This window comes from Lissotriton vulgaris, chromosome 6, assembly GCF_964263255.1.
Source record: "Lissotriton vulgaris chromosome 6, aLisVul1.2, whole genome shotgun sequence".
Lineage (NCBI taxonomy): Eukaryota > Metazoa > Chordata > Amphibia > Caudata > Salamandridae > Lissotriton > Lissotriton vulgaris.
Genome location: NC_141694.1, coordinates 807,853,971 through 807,878,436, shown reverse-complemented (window position 1 = coordinate 807,878,436; position 24,466 = coordinate 807,853,971).

The following is a 24,466-nucleotide window of genomic DNA, read 5'->3' as shown; positions in this document are numbered from 1 at the left end:
GCATCTGACTATACAAATGTAACAAGTGATCAAGTGGTTCCAGCGATTTCATTGAATCCTGAAGCAATCCCTACAATTGACAGAACTGCCTCTGGTTATTTCATTAGCTTTGATACGTTTTCCGAGGATCCCAGCGAACCTGAAACAACGCCAGCAAAAAGAACTTTGAAAGAACAAGGAACAGAACTTTTTCAGCAACTGTAAAAGACTTATCTGGTTTCACCATGGGTTAAACTTTGGATTGTGCTGGGTGTAGTTTTACTTCTACTTTGGTTGACTTTTGTATTTACTTTGGGAATGCTGATAAATGGAAGATATGTTAAAAAGGACACAGCAAGTAAGAATATCACCTTACTCCTCAAACCACACAAATCATCTCATCCTGAACAAAGAGACTTGTCATCAGTGAACATATCAGCCGTTTCTATACCTGGTGGTATAGCTTGGCCCAGAACTGATTATGACATTCTTGTTCCGGCGGAGCTGTTGAAGATTCCACACCAGTTCAAGATTTCCATGAATTACTTTGTTTCATCTAGTACCTTTTCTAATGATTGGGACTTCGAGATTATTAATAATATGTTGTCAGACTTAGGAATGTCTGCAAAATTTACAAATCATGAATACTTAGAAGGTTCATCAGATTATGAACAAATGTATTGTTATAATCACTATGGTCATCATTTCTTGCATAAATCAGTAAATCCTAGACATTTATTGAAATATGACAAATGGGAACATTGCCCTACGCTACCAAAGGGTATCTCATAAACATGTTAATGCAAATTTCCATACTTTTCAGGTTTTAATGTTTTCAAATCCAGAATCATTTTACTTTAAAAATGTTAATAGGACAGGAATGAAAAGTATGTTAACAAATACCAAGCAAATGTATTCTGCGGCCTTTTATGCTCAGCTGTCTTCGTTAGGTTTCGACTTTTGGAAAGACAACATTGAGACAAAAACTGTCTGGGGCACAAAAGACTGGCAGGTGCAGGGCTTAGAAGTTTTATTTAGAGCCTGCATCATCCCAGAGCAAATAATGTTTTTGAATGATACTGTCCAACAGACATCTTGTCTTGGGTTAGCCAAGATAAAAGATTTAAACAAACCGTCAATACCTACACCTACACCTGATAGCAGTAACATTTCAGAGGGGGTGGTCGACGTACATACTATTTTGCTTCACAACAGAACAGATCCAGATTGGAAAAAATGGTTAATCTGCCCCACAGAAACAAACAAATGTCAAGGTAGATTCCTGAATAAAACACAAGGGTTCACATTCACTAGGCCAGATCCAAGATATTTTCAGAGACAACGTCCAGAAATAGTAGCAACATACAGTGCAGGAAAACTGTGCCTTGAATGGCTACACAAGTCTACACCAAAGGATGTAAAACAACACTTATCTTTACTTAAAGATGGCGCTGACCTGAGGGACTTCTTACAAGGACCTACTAAACCACGTCATAAACATTTTATATATGCTGGTATCTATGCCATGTATAATGAAGCATGGAAAATTACGCAAGCAGAGACTGCAGAACGAATACGAGAAATTGATTGTATTAATTTAGAGAAATCTCTCTCTGTAGTTGACAATAGGTTAACGACTCTGTCATCCAGGATACATTCTTTGGACAGCATAGTATCCTCTGCCATAGACATAATGGAACAGGACTTGGTCATGTTGCAACATGGTCAGTCGCAATTACGTTCTATAATGCTATTAGGCTGGACGTTACAAAACCTTCGTTCAGGCTATGTGCCTCGGCGTTTAATCAACACTACGTCACTGTTTTCAGAATTTAATCTAACTGATAAACAGATCAAAATGGCACAGAGGGGAGCAGACTATACGGTGCTGAGCATTGAAAAACTGGAAAGATTGCCGTTTACAGTAGCTGAAAAACCAGCCATTGTATTGATAATACATGGTACAATCACTCTGCCTGTTACAATTTTCCATTTTCTGTATTGTTTAAAACATAGCGGGCCTACATGAAAGGTTGGGTAAAGAATACATCAAGACATCCTGGGAATTACCTTACACACACAGATGTTGGAGTGGGGGGAAAGAAGTGTTTCTTAGTGGTAATAATTGTAAAAACGCACTGAGCGGTTCTCTCCTATGTCAGGGTATAATCTTAAACGGGCCTGCAATGGTTCCTCTAACAATTTATCCTGCCACCTGCAAGTTTCACCAGCTGCAGTGATTGAGCCAATTTTTATACAGCTTTCTAATGGAAGTTACAATATTTGAATGATCACAGCTGCTGTGGCATGTTGCCAGATCTAGCTGATCTCGTAACTGTGTCAGCCAGGGTCACTTGCTGTATGCAAGTGTTGTTTCCCAAAACCAAGACAGACCGGGAGTCGTCGTTATGGCCTTCACTGAACATCTCTTCTATACGAATTGATACTTTAAGCAGAATGAAAGCCATTTTTTTACAAAAAACTTTATCATTCAGCTCGGCCAAAGAGACCTATGATCCGCAAGTCGCAAGGACTTCTGCAGAGATACATACCCTATTAACTACAAATTGCACTGTACATTTCTCAGAAATGTTAGGTCATATCTTAAACATGTCTGATACGAGTGGTATTGTACATGTATTTAAGATGATTTTTTCTGGACTGTTAGCACCCTTTGAAGCAGTCCTAGGAATATTTCCAAACTTCGTGCACTCTGTGTTTGGGGGGGATTGCCTCTCATTTTGGGACTCGCTGCAGGGATACTATTTTTGCTCCTACTGCTTCGATATGGCAAGCCAATCCATAGCAGACACCCAGATCACCGTGGAAAATACTCTACTGGCGATGAAGTGTTGTGAGCGCATAGTCCAAATTTTGGGATTAACTCATTTAGGAGAACTGAATACCACATGGTTTATGTCATTCAGACCAATCTGGCAAGATTGAATCTTACCTGTTCTACGATGCCAGCTGTGGGCAGAGGAATACGTGTTAGACATCTGTCTCACACTCCCATCAGTCATGCCAACGGATGTTGATTCTTTGCTTGGACCAGTGATGGCTCATGCACTGTGTTGTCCCAGGCGGCTACCAATTCTGATGCCTGCATTCATTGAGATCTCACAGACGCAAAATGCTGATGGTGAGGTACGAGAGGAAGGCGGCACACAGGTAATTTCCAAGTCGAACATTGCTAGTGCGACCAACTCTGATGGCGATGCTTCACATCTTTGTGCGATTAGTCTTCTTAATGAGGTAATCCAACTCTCGCCTACAATGGTGGACAAATTCTTTTCAGACTTAGAAGATTTGATATTTTCACCAAACAATAACACTGACTTTTGATTTGGCACGCAGTGTTCTGAGAGACTCTGAATTCGACCTTCAGTTTTTTGAAACAAAGTTTCTAACTTTTGTTTTTCCAAATTTGTATTTTTTTCTTTTTTTTGGCACAAAGTAATCTGCTTAAAGTCGAACTATACAGAGAGAACTAGAATTCTTTGAAAACTTCCAAAGAGACAATATTTGACCTTGTCCACAATCAACCAGTTTTTATATAATCTGCCATGGAATTGTCTCGAATTTTTCTTCTGTAATTAAGAGCCATTTCATAAATGTATTTCCGTGATTCATTCGGATAGCATTTTCAAATGTCATCTATATGCTTTGAATGAAACATTGCTTTAAATGCGTACAGCACAAATGCTTTTCGTGTAAAACCAGTACCAATGCATTATTATGTATTTTGGGTGGGTTTTAACACATCATGTTTAGATATATTTTAATGTGTTTAGAACTTAGTAATGTCATACATAAGAAAGTGGAGTGGGTGTTGTGTGGCGTTTTAAGTGAATTTTCCCGATTCATGCCCTTATATAGGTACAATTCACATTGTCCTTATATAGGCATAGAAATCAATCCCTTATTTAGGCATAGCCTATGCTACGCAAATACAGGCATGGCTACTTCCACCCGTACCAAACGTCACAATGATTTCTTGGAAAACCAGCTTAAGCAGTTAGGGATCTTCCCCTTGCTTGAATATTGATTTGTCCAAGAACTCAGTTACTTTACAAAGAGCAACTATTCCCTAGGGGTTCTTTCCTGAAGTTCATATGCCCGACTTTACGTCAAGCTATGGCATTCCTAAACACCTTCAAGGTATAAATATGCCTTCACTTGCTATGGCAAACTACAGTGGTTCGGAGCAGTTCAACTATTTACTTGCCTGACGCAGCTCACTACAGCAAGTGCTGAAGGAAGTTGACTCTCCAGCTGACACACTGATTAAGAGGCTGCCCTTCTCCTGCCGAGAATCCAGCTCCAGTGTTTCCAAGCTCTCCTTGCGGGGTGTTGGGAAATCGAGTTCTGAGACAGAGATACCAGACCCCCTTCATTCTAAACAAAGGTATGGAGCTGATTAGAACCTAGAGAAACCTTTGGTAGATTCTTGGCAAAAAAAACTAAACCTATGCTACACAATACTTACTTCTCCCCTCGTACTAGACTTAGGTTAGGTACATTGAGGTAGGAGTATTTTAGAAGCACCAGTTGAGTATTTTAGTCTATGTTATTTATGTATGCATTTTTATATGGCTTAGAAACCATACAATGCTCTTACAGTATTATTTCATATTACTGTTTACGCTGTACGCATTATACTTTGCAGTCTGCATAATGATTGTAGCAGTTCACCTCTCTTGCATGAGAAAGAAGACTGTTCAATAAAACTTTTTATTGAAAACGCCTGTCTCACTATTTCTCTGCAACTCTGTAGAAACGAAGCATACATGATTGACTGAGTGAAATACGTATCTATTGTTTCCGCGAATCTGAGAGATATATTTCTTATTCTTGGGAAACAAAGTTGTCATGTTTATGCGGTTGTCAGAAACTAATACCTTCTTGTGTATGCGAGAAAGTTTCTAGTGACCTCTGAGCTAGCTGGCACACACACAATTAAGTTTAGTACATTCGATAGAGACCTAGTCGACATAAGTCCTATGTAAAACCTATAGGATATATTATTCCAATGTGCAGAGCCTATTGGGAATATAGGAACTAAACTACAAGGCATCCTAGCAAAATAGCGCTAGGGTGGCACCTTTTTCAGCGCTCGCTCTAGGGGAAATGCAGGGTGCGCCATATTTTTTAATTTATGGTGCATCCCTATATTTGAAAACTGAGTTATCAATTTTGGAGTAAAACCGCACTCTGACAGTTTATTGTAAATATGCCCCTAATTTTTTCCAGCTCTCACTATTTCCAGAACTAAGTTGCTTTTCCGGTTGCATTTTGTAATCCTCAAGTTGTTCAAAGTGTATTTTGTGGTAAATGGGTGGGTCTTCATGGAAGAAGCAGTCCATTTTAAAGTTGTATCTGTGGCTATATAACGCCTAGGGCCCGATGTAGGTAAACGCGATTTTCCGATTTCAAAATACCGAGGCGGGCCGAATCGGTATTGTGAAATCGGAAAACGAGATGTAGGGTAAAAAAACCGAATGAATACCGATTCGGTCGGCATCGGTAATGAGATTCGGTACGTTCCGATTCTGCTCGGTCCGAATCGGAAAGTACCGAATCGGCCAACAACGATTCGGAAATCACCGAATCGGCTACCACCGAATCGGATATTCCCGATTCGGCGAATACCGAATCGGTAAAAGCCGATTCGGTAAAATCCGATTCGGCAATCATAGACCCATGGCGAAAAAGCCCATAGGAATGCATTGAATGAACCGATTCGGCTTTTACCGAATCGGATAATACCGAATCGGATTTTACCGATTCGGATATTACCGAATCGGTAAAAGCCGAATCGGCAATAGGCGATTCAGCCAATGAGGTGGCTCCCCCTCCCCCACCCAAACAGGGAGTGGCAACCCTGGCAGGTGCAGCTAATTAAGAAGTTTCTGGAAGTTTCTGGAAAGCCTGCCTGAGCCCAACACACACAGTTAGCAGCAGTGGGAGAAGGAGGTTGCAAACTGAACAGGAGAAAATGGCAGATCAGTCAGGAAGCCAGAAGTCCTCCCAGAAGAGGAAGCCCAAGTTCACCACCACCGAACTTCAGGTGCTGGTTGAGGAGGTGGTGAGGGTGCACCGCCAGCTGTTTGGCAAGCTGTCCCTCAACGTGCCAGACAGCACCAAGAGGAGAATCTGGGCCGACATCGCCCAGAAGGTGAATGCTGCGGGTGTCACCCCCAGGTCCATAGAGGAACTGAAAAAAAGGTTTTACGACATCCGCAGCCTCACGAAGAGGAAGCTGGCTGACATTCAAAGGCAGGCTGGACTCACTGGAGGAGGCAACAACCCGGCGCCACCCCTCACCGAGCTGGAGGAAATTGTCTCCAGCACCATCGAGAGGGAGAGTATCGTAGGAATCGGGACCCTGGACAGCTCTGCGAGAGCCACAGCTACAGGTAAGAAGCATGCGCATCATGACACACCCTACCAGACACCTCCCCATTAGACACAATGCATAGGCAAACACCAGCACTGTACTGTCACCAACATACAAGAGACAAGCATCATGGTACATGTAGTCAGCAGAAGTTAGCCAAATATGTCAGTGCAGAATCACAAGACAGGAAACAGTGTGACACGGTGTAAGGAGATGCAAGGACATGTGGAATGCCATAATTGTACTGACTGTAATACATCGGCACTCAGTTTACAAATGCTTCTTTGTACCTAGGGGCCCCATCAGGCGGAACAACTGCGACAGCAGAGGGAGCAGCAACGTCCAACACTGCAGTCGCAGGGCCGAGCACCAGCCAGGCTGGCCAGGAGGAGGAGGAGGAGGAGGATGAGGAAGGAGACACCCCAGGGCTAGGAATGGAGGGAGTCCTGGTCATTGACTTCCAAGCAGTGCACTCACCAGTACTGCCCAGCACACCCCCCTTGCAATTCTCACCACAAAACTCCCCTACAAGGCAGACCATTCCGCCTACACCAGCTCCTGCCACAACCGTGGCCTTGCCACCTGTCCAACCTGTCCTGGGAGCAGGGGCTCCGGGACCGGCCAGCACCACACCCCCACCAGTGGCACCCCAGCCCACTCAGCAGGCCGGAAGCAGCAGTGCCCGACGCCGTGCCACCACCACCACTGCTGCACCAGCACGGGAGGGCAGTGTGTTCCTGGGCCTGGAGGGACAGATGGTTAAAATCCAGCGCCAACAGGCCAGATCCACCATGGCCTGCCAACGCCAGCTCCTGCAGCACAACATGCAGATGGGGGAGTTGGTGAAGGGTTTCCAGGCTGTTGTGGACAGCAACAAGGAGGTGGCAGCAGGGTTAGGCAGGCTGACCACTGCCATCACCCACTCATCTGCCAGACAGGAGGAGCATGAGGTTGCACGCAAGAGGGATGCCCGGGTGCTGAACCGGGCCATGGCCCGCCTTGCAGCGGCGACCGCACAACTGTGCCATCGCAGCTCCAACCAAGAATCTGTGCTCAGTCAGCATACGGCTGAGCTCACTAGGGGGATGGCCAGGATCACCACGGCCATGGAGGCCATGATAATATCAAACACCGCCTCCAATCCTGCCCTGGACCTGGGTGATGCTGGAGACAGCAGCAGCCGCAGCAGCCCGGCCAGCGCTGCATCTGAACCACGGAGGAGCACCAGGCGATCCGCTGATGCTGCTGGGCATTCGGAGGGGGCCGAGGGACACCCCAGTGGGTCTGGCAAGCGGGCCAAAAAATAGCCTGGCAAGGGGGGATGAGCAAACCAGAACCCTGGACTTTATTTGATTTTACATACTCCATTTTTTGATGCACATCAGTGCTGTAACTGTGGTGCATCACTATTAAAATTTGATTTTTTGCAAGCAACATTTAGCTGTCTTTGCATCTGTACTCAGTCAGAAATAGTTCTCAGTGATCTCCTCACATCTGTATCTGCCATCACTTGGCGTACACACCCCAGCTGGCTGTGTCAGTGGCACAGCTTCGTCGTCGTCATAGTCCTCGTAGTCAGATAACTCCACCTCAGTGCCCTTCTTGACCGCAAGGTTGTGTAACATTGCACATACAGCTATGATCTTGCAGCAGGTGATGGGGGTATACTGCCTTGCACCTCCACTCTTGTGCAGGCATCTGAATCTACTTTTCAAGATGCCAAAGGTCCGTTCGACAACATTCCTTGTGCGTATGTGGGCCCGGTTATACCTCCTTTGGCTGGGTGTGGAGGGGTTGAGGTAGGGGGTGAGTATGAATGAGCGGAGGGCATATGCACTGTCGCCTGGAAGAGAAAGGGGTCACATTAGACACATGCATACATGTATTCCACCTACCTACTATGTGTTATGGGGGTCTGATGATGTGTCTCACCTAGGAGGTATCCTTCTCCAAATTCGCCAGCCATCAGCCGTGCATATATGCCGCTCTGTTGGAATATATAGGAGTCATGGGTACTCCCTGGAAATTTTGCTACCAGGTCTGTGATGGTGCACTTGGCATTGCAGATCACCTGCACGTTGATGGTGTGTGTAGATTTCCGATTGCGGTATATGTATTCGGTGTCCGCTGGTGGGCAAATCGGAATGTGTGTGCCATCTATGCAACCGATGATTTGGGGAAATTGTGCCATCTGGTAGAAGTCAGCTTTAGTTTGTAGCAGTTCTGCGTGGGTTGCAGGGAAAGAGATGTATTGGTCCATCCTGTCTATCATGGCGTCAAGGAATATGTGGAAGAACCTTGACAGGCTGCTCTGGCTCACCCCTCCTGCTGCTGCTACTCCACTTTGATAGCTGCCAGACGCAAGCAGGTGTAGGCTGCATAGCACCTGGACGTGCGCTGGGATGGAGTGTGCCCTTGGGGTGTGGTGGTCCAAGAATGGCTTAAGGTCCCTGATGAGCTCGAGTATGGTGTCAGAGTCCAGCCTGTATCTCTGTAGGATCTCAGCCTCAGTGAGCATGAACAGGGTTACCCTCTGTCTGTAGACCTGTTCATTTCTTAGCCATTCCCTCTGTCCTTCCTGCTGTAGCCGTAGCCGCCTCGCAATGACATAGAAAGCTGCCATCCTGCAAGTTGCAATGCATTTTGGGACTGTTTATATGGGTTGGAGTTGGTTACCACCTGATTGCAATCCATGGTAAATACCGAGTGAATTCTACCGATTTTGAGCCGATTTCGGTGTTTCTGTGCCTCCCTACATCTCCCCAACTGTCGGAATCGGGGAATTTCCCGATCGGAGAATCATACGAATCGGCATGTTTTCCGATTCGGATCATGTCCGATTCGGTATTTGTACCGAATCGGTAATTGGACCGAATCGGTGAATTTCCGAATCGGTGTCACGAACGATTCGGTAATTGGACCGAATCGGTGATTTTCCGATTCGGTGTCACTTACGAATCGGTAATTGGACCGAATCGGTGATTTTCCGATTCGGTGTCACTAACAATTCGGTAATTGGACCGAATCGGTGATTTCCCGATTCGGTGTCACTTACGAATCGGTAATTGGACCGATTCGGTCTTTGCATCCGATTCGGTGTTTTTCCGATTCGTTACATATCCGATTTTCGGTATGTACGTATCGGATTCTTTCCCATTCGGTACTCATTCCGATTCGGTTTTCTATCCGATTCTTTCTGTTTTTGGTTCCCTACATCTCGATGGCTGTTTACCGATCGGTAAGGGCCAAAAATCGGTATTTTCGGCCGTTACCGATCGGTAACGCCCTACCTACATCGGGCCCATAGTGCTCTGCAGTGCATTTGGAATGTACACCAGATTTTGGAGACTTGTGGTACTATGGTACTACTGAAAAGCCTGCAAACACTTGTAGGGTAGTGCTATCGAGAGAGGGCATTCCCTAATTTGCCTTTCGTGGTCCCATACAAATGAGGGAAACACTTTGCCTCTGAACCCACACCATATTACTGATGCAGTTACTGAGGTAAACATGCAATTGGTAGGTGCACAGAGATTAAGCCACTAAATGTGGTGCACTGTCAGTGCATTCTCAGAGGGCAGCCATCCCGGAGTGTGAAAGATCGACCCCACCAGACATCTCCCTGCACTTGGGTGCAGTCTCTCACTGCACCTGCCTGTGGGGGCATCTCTAACACCTCTTTAAAGTGCAGGTGTGTTGGCGTCTACACAGAGAAACATGGAGAGGCTTTGAAGCAGCTGCTCTGTATTTCACTGAATGCGCTGCCCTATGGGTAGTGATAATGTGCAACTGCCCTGATTTGCAGCTGCCCTGGGGGTAGCAAATCTACTGTAATAGGGATTACTGTCCCTTGTTGTGCTTGGCCCACTTGCTTAACCCTCTCGATGCTGATGACGAGCTCAGCTCGTCATCACCCACGGGTGTCGTGTGCTGATGACGAGCTCAGCTCGTCATGGAAACAGCAAAATGGCAATTCCCAGCACAGGACGGGAAAACTGCCAGCAGCCATGTGGTTAAAGGTGTGCTGTGGCTTAAACAAAGACAGTGCACCCTATATGCAATATGGGCCCTAGAAGCCAATGAAGTTCTTTGAGCAGTAGCGTGAGGAGGTCTGCCTTCTGTGCAACATTAATGAGTCAGGCTTTGGCATGAATGATTGCCTTGAGAAGAAATACTGCAACAACAACAGGTGAGAGATGGAATGCTTGACTACTGGGGATTGTTCTATCCACATTTTAGTACATTGTTTTAAGCCCGCCATGCATTCTAGACAAAGGCCCATCTTATGTAAGGCAGTACAGACCCTGCTTTGCAAGTGAACAGTCTAAACCAAATTGCTAGGTAAAGCCCCTTGGAGAAGGGACCACAAGCAAGGCCAGACCTGTGTTTCCCAAATTGCACTTGTCAGCGGAGTGTAACTTGAGTCCAATGGTACAGTGAGCACAGGAAACCGTCTGTTCATACCTGTCACACTTAGGACATCAACTGCGCTGGACATTAGCCCTTCCTACAGCGTCACCTGGGATATTTTTTGTCAGTAGAACTCTATGCACATTCCGCCTGCTAACCAATTGTAAAGTTATTGTGTACTCCCAAGTAAGCATAGTAACATTTTGATTTACACACAATTAACACATTTAAGCTACTCTGTGTCCCTAGTATTTGGTACCACATGTACCCATGGTCTGTAAATGAATTAAAACTAGTAGGCTGCAGCCATCATTGAACCACCTAGTGAAGTAGCACTGTAAACCATGACACCAGCCCGCAGTTTCAAACTGCTGTTTCAACCCAAAAACATAAACCTTTTGCCAGGCCTAAAAACTTCCTTTTAATACTTATAATTCACCCCTAAGGTTCTCCTTGAAAGCCCATAGGGCAGGGCTCATAGTATTTGAAAGTAGGTCATATATGTGTAATGTTTTACATGTCCTGAAACTGAAAAACCTTCAAAGTCATTTTTCACTATGGTTAGGTTAGCTCTCCCATAGGTTCACACTGGTTTACACTATTTCATTTAATGAGGGTTAAATACAGGTTGGGAGTATCTAGAAAAATGGTTCTCTGGCTCATTTTAATAGTAATAGAAAATCCAATGTAATTGTCAAGTCGGATTTTATATTACCATTTTGGAAATTACACTTTTCAAAGGTTGTTATCTTCCTTCCTAAAACATAAATACTTTCCTACCAGTGCCCATCTGTCAGCTGACACCTAATAACTCCTCTGTGGTGAAATGTGTATCCCTCCCAGACAGTGGACAGAGGCCTCTAGTTCAGGGGAGGGACACTCCTCACTTGACAGGCTGGCTCAGGGGCTGTGCTCACCCCGTCCTTATTTATTTATTTATTATTTATTTTATTTATTGAGTTTCATATAGAGCTAGCTGGACCCGAAGGTATCAGAGTGCTTTACATGAGGTACCACAAAGTTGCAAAATTACATCAGTCAACAGGTTACATAAGTTACTAGTAAAATATTTAAAGAACTTAGGAGAAGAGATAAATAGAGCATAGGGGGGTAGTGGGGTAAGTAAGGTAAAGGGGTAGGAGGGAGATACAACGGCGAGTTGAAGGACAGTCTACCCCAATTCCGGCTGGGTAGGTGATGGACTAGGGGAAAATCCACAGCCAATCTCCTCTTTAGCTGTCAGGTAGCTCCACCGGGCATCAGCCAAATAGCAAGATCTCTGATTAAAAAAACCACAACATTTTAAAAGGCATAGGAAGACAGTCAAAGGTAGGGTAAAAGGGTAGGGGGAGGGTACGACGGAGAGTTGAAGGAAAGTCGGCCCAAAGTCCCGCTGGGTAGGGGACGGTTGAAGGGGAATTCCACCACCCATCTCCTCTTTAGCTAACAGGTAGCTCCACCGGGCATCGGTCAGCTAATTAGATCCCAGAATTATTGTCTTGATGAGTGGGCCAGGGAGGGCTTCAAAAGACAACTACCTTGTCACTGGCAGATTACGCTCATACCTAGGCATGTCTTCCTTTTGTCTCTTGAGTCAGGCTGGCTTCAAACCCAGAGAGACTAGAGGAACTGAGCAGAACTGGTTTAGAGCACAAAGGCTTGCCTTCCACCCATAGGTAGGCACTGGGCATAAAAGTGGACCCACAGATCTCTCCACAGAACACTCCTGGACCTATGAAGAATCAGCAAAAGACTGCCCTACTGTCTGAAAAACCTGAAAGAAGACTGGACCTGATTGCCTTGAACCCAGTACCCCAGCAGTGTCTCCAAGGGTCAGATGACAGACATCCTGTTTAAGTCACCGGAACCCAACAATCATCTGGAGTCCTGCAACTGCCCAGCTGACCAATTCAAATTGAACATGCAGTGGGCCCTGCTGCTGGTTTCTGTTGGAGTCCTTACCCCTGAGTGGTGCCCACCGAGTCCTGAACCCTTGACTGAGCTTAGAGTGGACTCCTCTTGCCCAGACTGCAATAGCTAGAACTTAAAAAGTTGTCTCATCATATGCCTGGAGAACAAACTGAGACAGGGATCGCTGTCAAATCTGAAGTCATTAATTTCAAATCACCCGTCGGTCTCATCTTGCCTGTTTGCCCCACTAAATATAAATATTATGGACTTTATTGGGACTGACACTGAACAGATTTGGCCCACTGTGAGCTTTCCTGCCTTCCTTGATGACCGCAGCGGGACCTCATTTTTCAGCAACCTGCTGTTGAGCCCTGTTTCAGATTCAGCTTGCCCTGCCAACGAGTTGTGGAATGACCAGTTTATCTCCATAAATGTTTCTATGTTAGAAGGTTAACTTCCCATCAGCAGAAACCAGGTCCCTGTATCTGACCCACGCTCCATCACGGTTGGCCTTAAGTTTTCACTTTGACTCAGTCTAGAGAGATCCAGGTACCTGTGTTTGGTGCTTTTTTATTTTTAAATCAAACCTCTGCTTCTCCTTACAGGGTTTTAGTTATTTTTGTGTCATTTTATTTATGAAAATATTGTTTGTTTTTCTAAATTCATTTGGGATTTTTCATGAGTTGTGTTTTCACTTTATTACTATTTGAGTGTTGCAGAAAAACATTTATACATTGCCTCTATGTTAAGCCTGACTGCTTTGTGTCAGAATACCAAAGGGTTAAGCACAGTTTTATTTAGTGACTTTAGTGGTTCACCCTGATATTATTTCAATTAGCTTCTCAACCCCCTCAACCAATACTTGTATTCTTACAAACTGCAACAACAAAAAAGGTGATGGAGGGATTGCTTGAATTAATCTCAGTCACTGTGATTGCTTAGGCCCCCTTCCAGTCTACGATGTTTTAGCACCACTGGAGAGGGTATGCAGCAGATTTGGGGAAGCTAGATGGTAAATATTTGCTGGTACTTAGATGTGAAAGGGCTACTGCTTGTATTTCGGACCTGAAGTCAATGGTGTCTAGGAGGACCTGAATCCTGAATAGATGTTGGAATGAAGAGGTTTGTGTCAGCTTGGAGACATGTAATGCTCTAAAGAGATTTTGGTCAATGGTAAAGACTAAGCATGAACCACAGGCCACTTTTTGGGGAGATATATCATATTGTGTCAGTATTTCTGACCATGTTGGGCCTAGTTGAAGTGAGTGAAAAAAAGTGGTGAAGCAGCATGGGGGAGAATAACGAAAAAAAATAAAGAGTACTTACCCCCGGCTGTTGCCTCGTGTCTCTTCTGCTTCTGCCCGGCAGTCCATGGTCTGGTGCACAGGTTCCCAGACACCCCTACGCCAATCCAGATGCTGTTTTCACGCTGTTAATAATATTGTCCAGCAGGAAAGAAGTGCCAGGATTAGTTACTCAGGGACAGGGAACCTGTGCCTGTTCTCCACCCAGCTGTGCAACACAGCTCGGGTTGGGGAGATTTAAGTGCGCCTGTCGGTTTGGCCATCCTAAGGTAGCCAGCCAAACAAACATGCGCACTTGCAGTGCCCACCACCCTTCCTCCCTGTTGCACCTGTTGTCTGTCAGGATGGCCCCTGCCCGCCCTAAAACTCGGCTCAGTGAAGAAAAACAAATTGATAATAAAACTATTTTATTGTAATTTTATTTTTCATGTTTAAATCTGCTGCTTCTCAATAGTTGGGTGACGCTTCTCTGCCCTAACGAAGCATCCACCACTGGTTGAAGTGAAGAAAAAGAAATTCAGTTTAAATGTTTTCCAGTTTAGGGCTAACAAACGCATCCACATTATCAGTTTTAAGGACATTTTTAAGATAGTCACCCTAAACATGTTTCATCAACTAGGAAGCCAATTGCGCTCTTTTGTCCTGCTTGTAAACAGAGCCTTTCTGTAAAAATTCAAGCATTTCAGCTGAAGCCCACATGCGCCCTTCAAAAAATCGCTATCTGAATATTAAATGAAAGAGAACAATATTTATTGTCTGATGGATCCACGTTTGTTGCAACTGAGTGAAAACAGAGCTATTGTTGTTTTAAATCAGGCTACAATGCATGAAGGCGACTAGTTGGAATATATGACGGCAAACACATTTTATACTAAGAACGTACTGTTCTACCTTGAATTCCAGGAACAGTGAACGGTACACATAAAGGAAACAACTGGTAATCACCTTGAAACTTAGCACTCTGTCACATGGGCACTTTCTGTAAGTTTTTCTGCAGTATGGTTATTCTTCAATCTTTTATGCTGTGATGAAAGCTCACTTAGCATTAGAGTTTTTAAAACGCTGCACATCAAGGTTGCAAGTTGAAGTCTTCCTTTCAGCACCTAAATTAAATACATGTGTATTTCAAATGTATGTAACTTTCGTTTGTGGGAATATGGCTCAAGTGACATGGCGTCATCTCTGTAAACTTTCTTCTAATCCTCATCACACAACTTTATTTCACCGGTAAGAAAAACTGGCATTAAAAGTATTCTACACAAACAAATTTATCAATCTCTAACATAGTCGTTTACATTAAATCAGATTTATAAAGACAATTGACAAAATGAAGCTAAAAATTACAAAATAGTAGCCCTTGGTTCATAAATTGTTGCTCCTAGTTTATAGACAAAACCCCCTGCGCTTGTCTGTACGTGAGAGGTAAAAGGTAAGCAGCTAATCTCCTCCTTTTCAGAGCACATAAGTAAAACGAATCCAAGCAAAAGCATATAAAAGGATCCAGTTTTGTCTTAAGTAAATGGAGGGCTGGGTGACATTGTCTAAAATCCAGCTTACATATAAGAGGGAGAATGCATCTCTTTCATAAATATAAAATTTACAGAAAAATATAAAATGCAGATCATTCTGTGTAGACTCCATGTCACAAGGTCAAAGTGGTACTGCATCAATCACATATGTTTTCGATGGGTGACCCAGCATTAAAGGAATGTAATTTAAACAAAATCTCAATAGTATGTTTTAATGTTGTAGAGTTGTATCAAATGATAAGTAAGAAGAATTCATATTGTTCATTCTAGGTACCATATAATATTGTCCCACAGTGCAGAGTTTAAAATTCGTATCAATTCTCTTCTCATCAAAGTGGGCCTTTAAATCTAATTTTTGTTACTGTTATGCATGAACTCGGGTGCCTATATAGGTTATGTAAACCTATAATGTGTAGTGTAGTCTCAATATATTTAAGTCCTTTTTATTTTTCCTACGCCATCCAGGTTCAGGCAGTCCACTATAATGTGTCTAGTTAAGACTAAGGTTTCCTTTCACCACACTGAATGCCAACAAATAATTGGGGCAATACAGATCTTGTCTGTGATGCATGGGACGTTAAGCTCAAGGTGACAAATGTAGTTGGCACAAGATTGTGATGAAGAAGCCACATTTTTCAGAAAGCTGTCCTCTATACACTGGAGTTTAGAGATGTCAGATGTGGCCCAAACAGCTGCCCTATAGGAGGCAACAGATACTGTTTTTGCAGCATATATATTTTTAATGACCTCTAATGATTTCGTTTCCAATTTTTATACATATCTTAAGAGGGCTCCTATATTTTTCCGCATTAGATTTGTTCTGGTTGCTATCATATTTTGCCAATTATTTTCCCTATCGAACATAATCCCTTAATAATGAATAGAATCCACCAACTCTAATTTTAGGCCTTCGATGTACATTCCGGTTTGCTTCTGTGGTCTCGGTCCTGCCACAAGAACAAACAACTTGTTATGATTAATTTTCAAGTCCAAATTATTCATAAATTCTACATGATCCTCTATGAGTCGCTGGAGTGTCTTGGCGGCGCGTGCCAGCAGCACTGCATCGTCTGCATAGAGGAGTATCGGAACTCGGCTTGACTCAATAGATGGAACATCTGTAGTAGATCCTAATAAGGTGGAGTATACAGCATTTGTGTGAAGGGAAAATAAAAAAAAGGCCCAAAAGGCACCCACGCCTCATGCATTCACCATTCTTTCCAAATCAAACACAGCACTCAGCCTCAAATTACATTTCTCAAATAAAATTGATTAGCTGGGATCCGACCCCCATGGACTCCAAAATTGGCCGTGGCTTAGAATGCGTTACACAAACGAAGAACACTGTCAAATCCATAAACACCAATTTATATGCAACCATGCTTTGCCAATGTATACTTTGCTAATATTAGATTCAAATTAAGGCACTGGTCCAAAGTTCCCTTTCATTTTCCAAAGCCATATTGGCTGGGGATTATTATACTCTTTTCCTCCGCCCAAGTCTGCAGTCTATTTAAGAGTAACCGGCCCATCAATTTGGCTGTGGTATCCAGTAGGGAGATGGGCCTGTCATTTTTGGGGACTGCCTTATCACCTTTTTAATATATGGAGATTATAACCGATTTTTTTCACGAAGCTGGAACGCTTCTTTGTGCAATTACATTAAAGATTAAAAATAAATGTTCCCTTTGGTAAGAACTGCAAGAGATGATTTGTACCAGATCTGCAACTACATTCATATTTCACACACTTATCTCACCACTCAGGATATTTAAAACACTTATATTCACTCAGGTAGATATATATAAGAAATCATTATCAAATATCATTATTGTTTAAATTTGGATCAATACAGGTTAAGATCTCTGGTGCCATTTTGCCTACAATAATCCTAGTAAACTTCATTGTGTCCACCTTTTCCCACTTTAAAAAAATCAAATTTTTCCTTGCAATCACAGGTTTCGGGACTAGGTTCCTACGGGGCTCCTGACTTTGATCCATTCAATCCAATATTTGCTTCATAATTTGAAAACTGAAACAGACAGCTCTATGCCCTGAGGCATAGAGCTGTACCTCTTCAAGGAAAACACAAATAAAACTGGTTTACACTTCAAAAAGTAGAGGAAAGCAGGAGCTATCAATCAATCAATCAGTGGTTTATAAAGCGCGCTACTCACACACAAGGGTCTCAAGGTGCTAGGGTGGTAGGGGGTGACAAATGCAAAAACAACAATTGTTGGACAGAATGCAGAACAATGTCATACATTCACCCCAGTACATAGATCTGGGCCTAAATCCATCGTTTTTTTGAACTCCACACCACCCCAGTTCAGACATGGACATATGCAAATCAGCCTTGACCCTGTGCCTCATGGGAACAGCCCAGCCTGAACTGCCAAGCCATGTCTTTCCTGGACCGGAATCAAGCATCCTAGAACCAGTTTCAGACGTGAGTCCCTTGCTCACTTTGCCACTGTATTCAAGCAAGCCTGGCTGAAGACGGCTGATAGCCAGAAACCGGTCTTAGGATGCTTGATTACGGTCCAGGAAAGATATGGCTTGGCAGTTCGGGCTGGACTGTTCCCATGAGGCACAGGGTCAAGGCTGATTTGCATATGGCCATGTCTGAACTGGGGTGGTGTGGAGTGCAAAAAAACGATGGATTTAGGCCCAGATCTCTGTACTGGGGTGAATGTATGACATTGTTCTGCATTCTGTCCATCAACTGTTGTTTTGCAGGGGGGTAGGGGGTGCAGCTCCGGTTCAGTCAAAAAGCCAGGTCTTGATGTTCTTCCTGATGGAGTGGAAGGTGGGGGAGGGTCTGATGTCGACAGGAAGCTTGTTCCAGGATTTGGCCGCTACGTAGGATAAAGCTCTACCGCCTGCTCTGGTTCGACAGATGCAGGTCGTTTCAGCGAGGGCAAGGTCGGCAGAGCGGAGGTTCCTCTTGGGTACATGGAAGGAGACTCTCTCAATAAGGTATTTGGGTCCGATGTTGTGGAGGGATTTGTAGGTGTGGGTGAGCAGTTTGAAGGTTACTCTTCTCGACCGGGAGCCAGTGGAGGTCTTGCAGGTGTTGGGTCATGTGTTCATGCCGTGGAGTGCAGAAGACGAGTCTGGCTGTGACGTTCTGGATGGTTTGGAGCTTGTGGGGGCGAGTTCTGTTGATTCCGGCATAGAGGGCGTTGCCGTAGCACAGTCGGCTGGTTATGAGAGCATGGGAGATGGTTCTTCTGCAATTGGGTGCGATCCGTTTGAGGGTCTTGCGGAGAATCCGGAGGCATTTGAAACTGGTGGAGGCGACTGAGTTAATCTGGTGGGTCATGGTGAGGGAGGAGTCACGGATGATGCAGAAGTTCTGTGCACGGTCAGTCAGGGTGGGAGGGGTCCCGAGGGCGAAGGGCCCCCAGGTGTTGACACAGGCAGAAATTGAGAGTCCGAGGATGAGGACCTCGGTCTTCTCTGAGCTGCGCTTCAAGCAGCTGCTCTTCATCCAGGCTGCGACATCCCTCATTCCTTGCTGGAAGCTGAGTTTGGTGTCTTTGGGGTTCTTGGTGAGAGACAGGATGAGCTATCATTGGTGTATGATACTATACTGAGCCTGTGCTGTCTAACGATGGCGGCAAGGGGGGCCATGTAGACATTGATGGGGCTGAGTGATGATCCTTGGGGTATTCCGCAGTTGATCTCTGTGGGTTCGGAAAGCAACAGGGAGAGTCTGATTCTCTGGGTTCTGCCGGAAAGAAAGGAATGGATCCAGGAGAGGGTGGTTCCTTGTATTACAGCATCGTGCAGTCTGGCAGCGAGGGTGTGATGAGAGAAGGTGTCGAAAGCCACGGAGAGGTCTGGTAGGATGAGGGCCGTGGTGTGACCCTGGTAAAGTAGCATGCGGATGTCATCGGAGGCAGCGAGGAGGGCGGTCTCAGTGCTGTGGTTGCTGCAGAAGCCGTACTGGGGTGCATCTAGGATGGAGTTCTCCTCCATGAAGGATGTCATCTGGGCGTTTACGAGTCTTTCGGTGACTTTGGCGGCGAAGGGTATGAGAGAGATGGGCCAGTAGTTTTTCAGGTCTGTCGGCTCGGACGTGGGCTTCTTAAGGAGGGGTTTGACCTCTGCTCACTTCCAGGCATCTGGGAAGATGCCGGACTGGAAAGAGGTGTTTATGGTATGTCCTAGTTTGGGTGCGATGGCGGTGGCAGCCCTGTGATAGATGTGCGGTGGGCAGGGGTCCGTGGGAGCTCCTGAGTTTGTGTTCCTCTTGGTCATGGTGGTGGGTTCGACGGTGGCAGGATTCCAAGTTGTGATGGTCGGTTCTTTTTAGGTGGTGGTGGCTAGGAGGTTGGTGCCCGGAGTCTGTTTGCTGAAGTTGTCGTATAGTGTCTTGATTTTTGAGTGGAAATAGGAGCTAAGTTTCTTGCATAGTTCCTTCGATGGTGTGACGTTCGTTGCTGTAAGACAGTGAAGGGTTCTTTAGGATTGCTTGCGTTGGTGTTGATTATGTTCTTGATGAAAGTCCGCTTGGTGTCTCTTATGCGCTGGTGGTATCCCTTCAGGGTGCTACGATAGCTAAGTAGGTCTTCTGTGGTGTCTGGTTTCACCAGATTTTCTCAAGGCATCTGCAGTAGCACCTGCCTTCTTGCAGTTCAGTGGTGAACCAGGCTGATTTCAGGGGGTATGGCTTGCCGTGGTGGCATAGGGGTGCAAGCTTGTCGGCGCAGCCGGAGATCCAGCAATGAAGTTCTTTGGCTGTGGAGTTGGCGTCGGTCGTGGCACATGGTGGGTCTCGGAGGAGGATGGTGTTAAGGTGCACCTCTGCAATCTTACTCCAGTTCCTTCGTTCCTTCGAGGCAGGCGCGGGGTGGGGGTTTGGGTGCAGTGGGAGTGTTGAAGGTGAAATGAATACAGTGGTGGTCCGTCCGAAGGGGATGTGTGGTGTGGCTGTAAAGGATGTTCGTCCCTCCTGCGAAGAAGGAGTCGAGGGTGTGTCCTGCCCTGTGCATGGGGGTGGTGATGAGCTGCTTTAGTCCGAGGTTGGAGAGGTTGTCTAAGAGGGTGATGGAGTCAGAGTCGCTGCGGTTGCCCAGATAGAAGTTCAGGGCTCCGAGTAGGATGTAGTCCTACTCGGGCCAACGAGCTGTATAACTTTGTTGCAATGTGTGTCATGGCATGACAAGTCAGCCTTATCACACAGTGGTTGTGTCAATAATGCAGAGATACTGCCATCCGAGAGGCAACTACACTGCAACTTGGCCTCCAAACCTATGAGAAACAGATGCCCTAAGTATCAATGTTGACCTGAGAGTGAACTAGTAGGAAGTTAGAATGTCAACCAGATTACTCATGTCACCATTTAACGTAGATCAAGATATATCAATTTCTTTGCTGAAAATGTACCAACAACTTCTGACCCACTGCCTGTCCTGGATAAGGATCCTGCTCAGGATGGCAGCCTGTCAACCCTTGACCAAGACTCCCTCCAGCAAATCCTGTACTCCATTCAGACCATATCTTTGGTGGCAAGATGGGCCAAAAGTGTTGTACCGTCTCCAGAGGATCTGCCTATCAACCAAATTACACCACCAGGCAGCCAGTTCACTTCCAGCCCTGGACTCCGAGGACCCCCAAATGGAATTCCAACATACTGCAGTAGGAGTCCAACAGGAGTTTGGAGATGAGGTGCGGGCAGGCGTGGGTACCAGCCACAGAGCTACAAGAGGCACCTACCCACCGCTCCATTACTTGGAACAGTCCCTGGCTGACTTCACTGGTGCCATGAGGCAGAGACATGGACAATTGCCCTGTGGAAGTGGCACCAGGGAGGTTTCCAACCAGCTGGAGGTGGACTGCAACATCCTGGAGCCTATGGAGCAGAAGCAGGACTCCTACATAGCAATAATGGGTGCCTTACACCATGACGTTATTACTGTGCAGGAAGACCAGCAGGCCCTCCTTAGTGCTCTGCTGCCTTACTTGTTGGCGAAGCGAAATGCTGCTGGGGACAGGGATCCACATCTTCTGGCATTGATGTGTGTGTACTTCTGTCACCTCTGGCACTGACAACTCCCCCCTCACAGGAGGTACCACACACATCAGAGGAGGAAGATGAGGATTGCACCTCTTTCTACATTCCTAGTTTCTCTTTTGACCTGTGCTTATTGCAATGTCAGTGTACGTCTGATTTGTACTGTCCTCTAATTGCTTTGCCAGCTGTGGATCTCACCCAATTGTGGATTGTCGATGTGGCCCATATTCCTTAATGATTTTCTGACAAAAGGGTTTACTATCCTGGGGGACTTTAATGTACACCTTGATTTGATGTCAGATAAAGGCACATTAATGCTCACTGAATCCATGGATACGATGGGGCTCACTCAGCTAGTTCATAAACCCACACACTAGGCAGGGCACACCCTGGATGGTATTTTTACTTCAGTCACTGGAGTGAAAGTAAATAATACACTTCCTATGGCCTGGTCAGATCACTCTTTGATTTTATTTGACTACCCTGCCCAAATTATATCAGAAGCCTGAACTCCAACTTAATCAGACATGCCCGATTATGAGTCAACAGGTAGATCAAGCAGTTGAGAGTTACAACGACTGGCTGAATAATGCCTTTGTGGTGACAGTGTCAAATAGCAAAAGCACTGGGAATCGTGACCTACCCTGGGCTCCCTGGTTTACGGAAGCTCTGCGTCTAGAGAAACAAAGATGTCATAGACTGAAAAGGCGCTGGAGAGTGAACTACGAAGACGAGGAAAAAGAGAGTTATGAACATGCCTTAGCTAATTACAAAAATCTTTTAGCTATGGAGAAAAAGACTTACTTCACTAAACAGATAGAGTCATCTAAAAACTCAGCAAAACAACTGTTTCAGGTTGTGAAGAAGCTTACAACTCCTCTCAATAGCCCACTATCAGAGAGCAGCCAATCTTTATGTGATAGTATAGCTAGCGCATTTAGGAATAAAGTCAATTATATATATTTAGGGCCAGATGTATGAAGCTGAAATGGGTTCGCAAAAGCCGAAATTCTCAGAATTTCAGCGTTTGTGAACTCATTTGAGCAAAATGGTATGTATGTAGCAAATTTCAGTGCAAAATAAGGAATCGCAAATTTGCGATTCCTCATTTTGCAATTGCATTTAAGGAATCTCAAAATTTGCGATTCCTTAAATGCAATGTATGAAGTAAAAAAAATTGCTAACTCTCCTTAAGGAATCGCAAATTACCACCAACTTCAAGTCGGTGGTAATTTGCCAATTTCTTGAAAAATGCCAATTTTAGCATTTTTCAAAGTGCCGTGTGATGCACATACATGCCCTTAGGGCATGTATGTGCACCACATGTGCACCCATGCTTATTTCAGGGGTGCACCCTTGAAATCATTCTCAATTTGCGATTAGCAAATTGCGAATCGCAAATTGAGAATAATTTCACATTCATTCCTATGGGCCTTCTGGCCTATAGAAATGAATGCGAAATTATTCCTTAATTGCGATTAGCAATTTGCTAATCGCAATTAAGGAATTTTAAGAAATCGCTAAAAAATAGCGAATTACTACATACATACCATTTTGCAATTCTCAAAAAGTGATTCCTTAAAAATCGCTATTTGAGAATCGCAAAAGTGTATCTTGATACATCTGGCCCTTAGTATCTTCACCATTCCTTCCAATAAGGCAACTGAGCTGCATCCCACTGTTGTGTCCCACAGAAAAAGTGAGCTGTTGACTTTCACACAGGTATCCAATGAGCTTGTAGAAAAACTCATTCAGGATACCAAATCTGGATCCCCTTCGGATCCATGCCCCCCCGGCAGTTCTTAAAAGCATTGCAGTGGAGGTAAGTCAAATCTTAACCAACATTTTTAACAATATGTTTTTATCAGGAATTTTTCCTGCAGTCTGGAAAGATGCAATCATTCTTCCTCTGCTAAAAAAAGGTAATCTAGATCCGTTCACAACTATCAATTTTCGCCCGATTGCAAGGCTTCTTTTCCCCGCCAAGATGGTTGAGAAAATTATGAATAGCCAACTCACGCAATTCATCCATGAGAATGAATCACTCGACCCATCCCAATTCTGTTTCAGTTCTGGGTATTGCACGGAGACAGCTCTCATCAAGGCCACTGAGGAGATCAGAACAGTGATGGATAAGGGTGATGCCGCTGTTCTGATTCTCCTCGATTTATCAGGGGCATTTGATACTGTGCACCACAACATCCTACTCGCACGTCTTGAACATCTAGGGATTAGGGACCTTGCCCTTACATTACTATCATCCTTTCTGAAGAATAGAAGGCAGAGAGTTTCCCTCAACCATTATCAGGCAACCCCCTATGTACTTCCTTGCGGGGTCCCTCAGGGCTCGTCATTGAGCCCCACGTTGTTCAATGTTGTGTCTCCGAACTTGCACCTTTAATACAGCAGTTTGGCTTCAAATTGACATCTTATGCCGGCGATACACAGATTGTCGTTGCAGCCTATAAAATCACTTTATCCCCGGCAGTATAGTTTCAATGCTGCATGAGGGAAATCAGCCTCTGGATGGGAAGACACTGTTTAAAACTCAATTCGGATAAAACCGAATTGGTTACCTTCGGCAATCTACAGCCAAAATGGGATGGGCTATGGTGGCTGGCTGAAATGGGACAGACTCCTGAACCAGTGATGAAGGCAAAAAACCTCGGAGTTCTGATAGATAACGGTCTCACTTATGCACATCAAATTAATGCTATCATTTCAGCCTCCTTCTATCTGCTGAAGAAACTTTAAAGGTCTTACCATTTATTCCTCAGGATCTTAGAAAAACAGTAGTGACCACCTTGGTGTTGCCTAGGTTGGACTACTGTAACAGCTTATACCTTGGGTTACAGAAACAGCATCGAAAGAAGCTCCAGATGGTGCAGAACGCTGCAGCCAGGCTTCTACT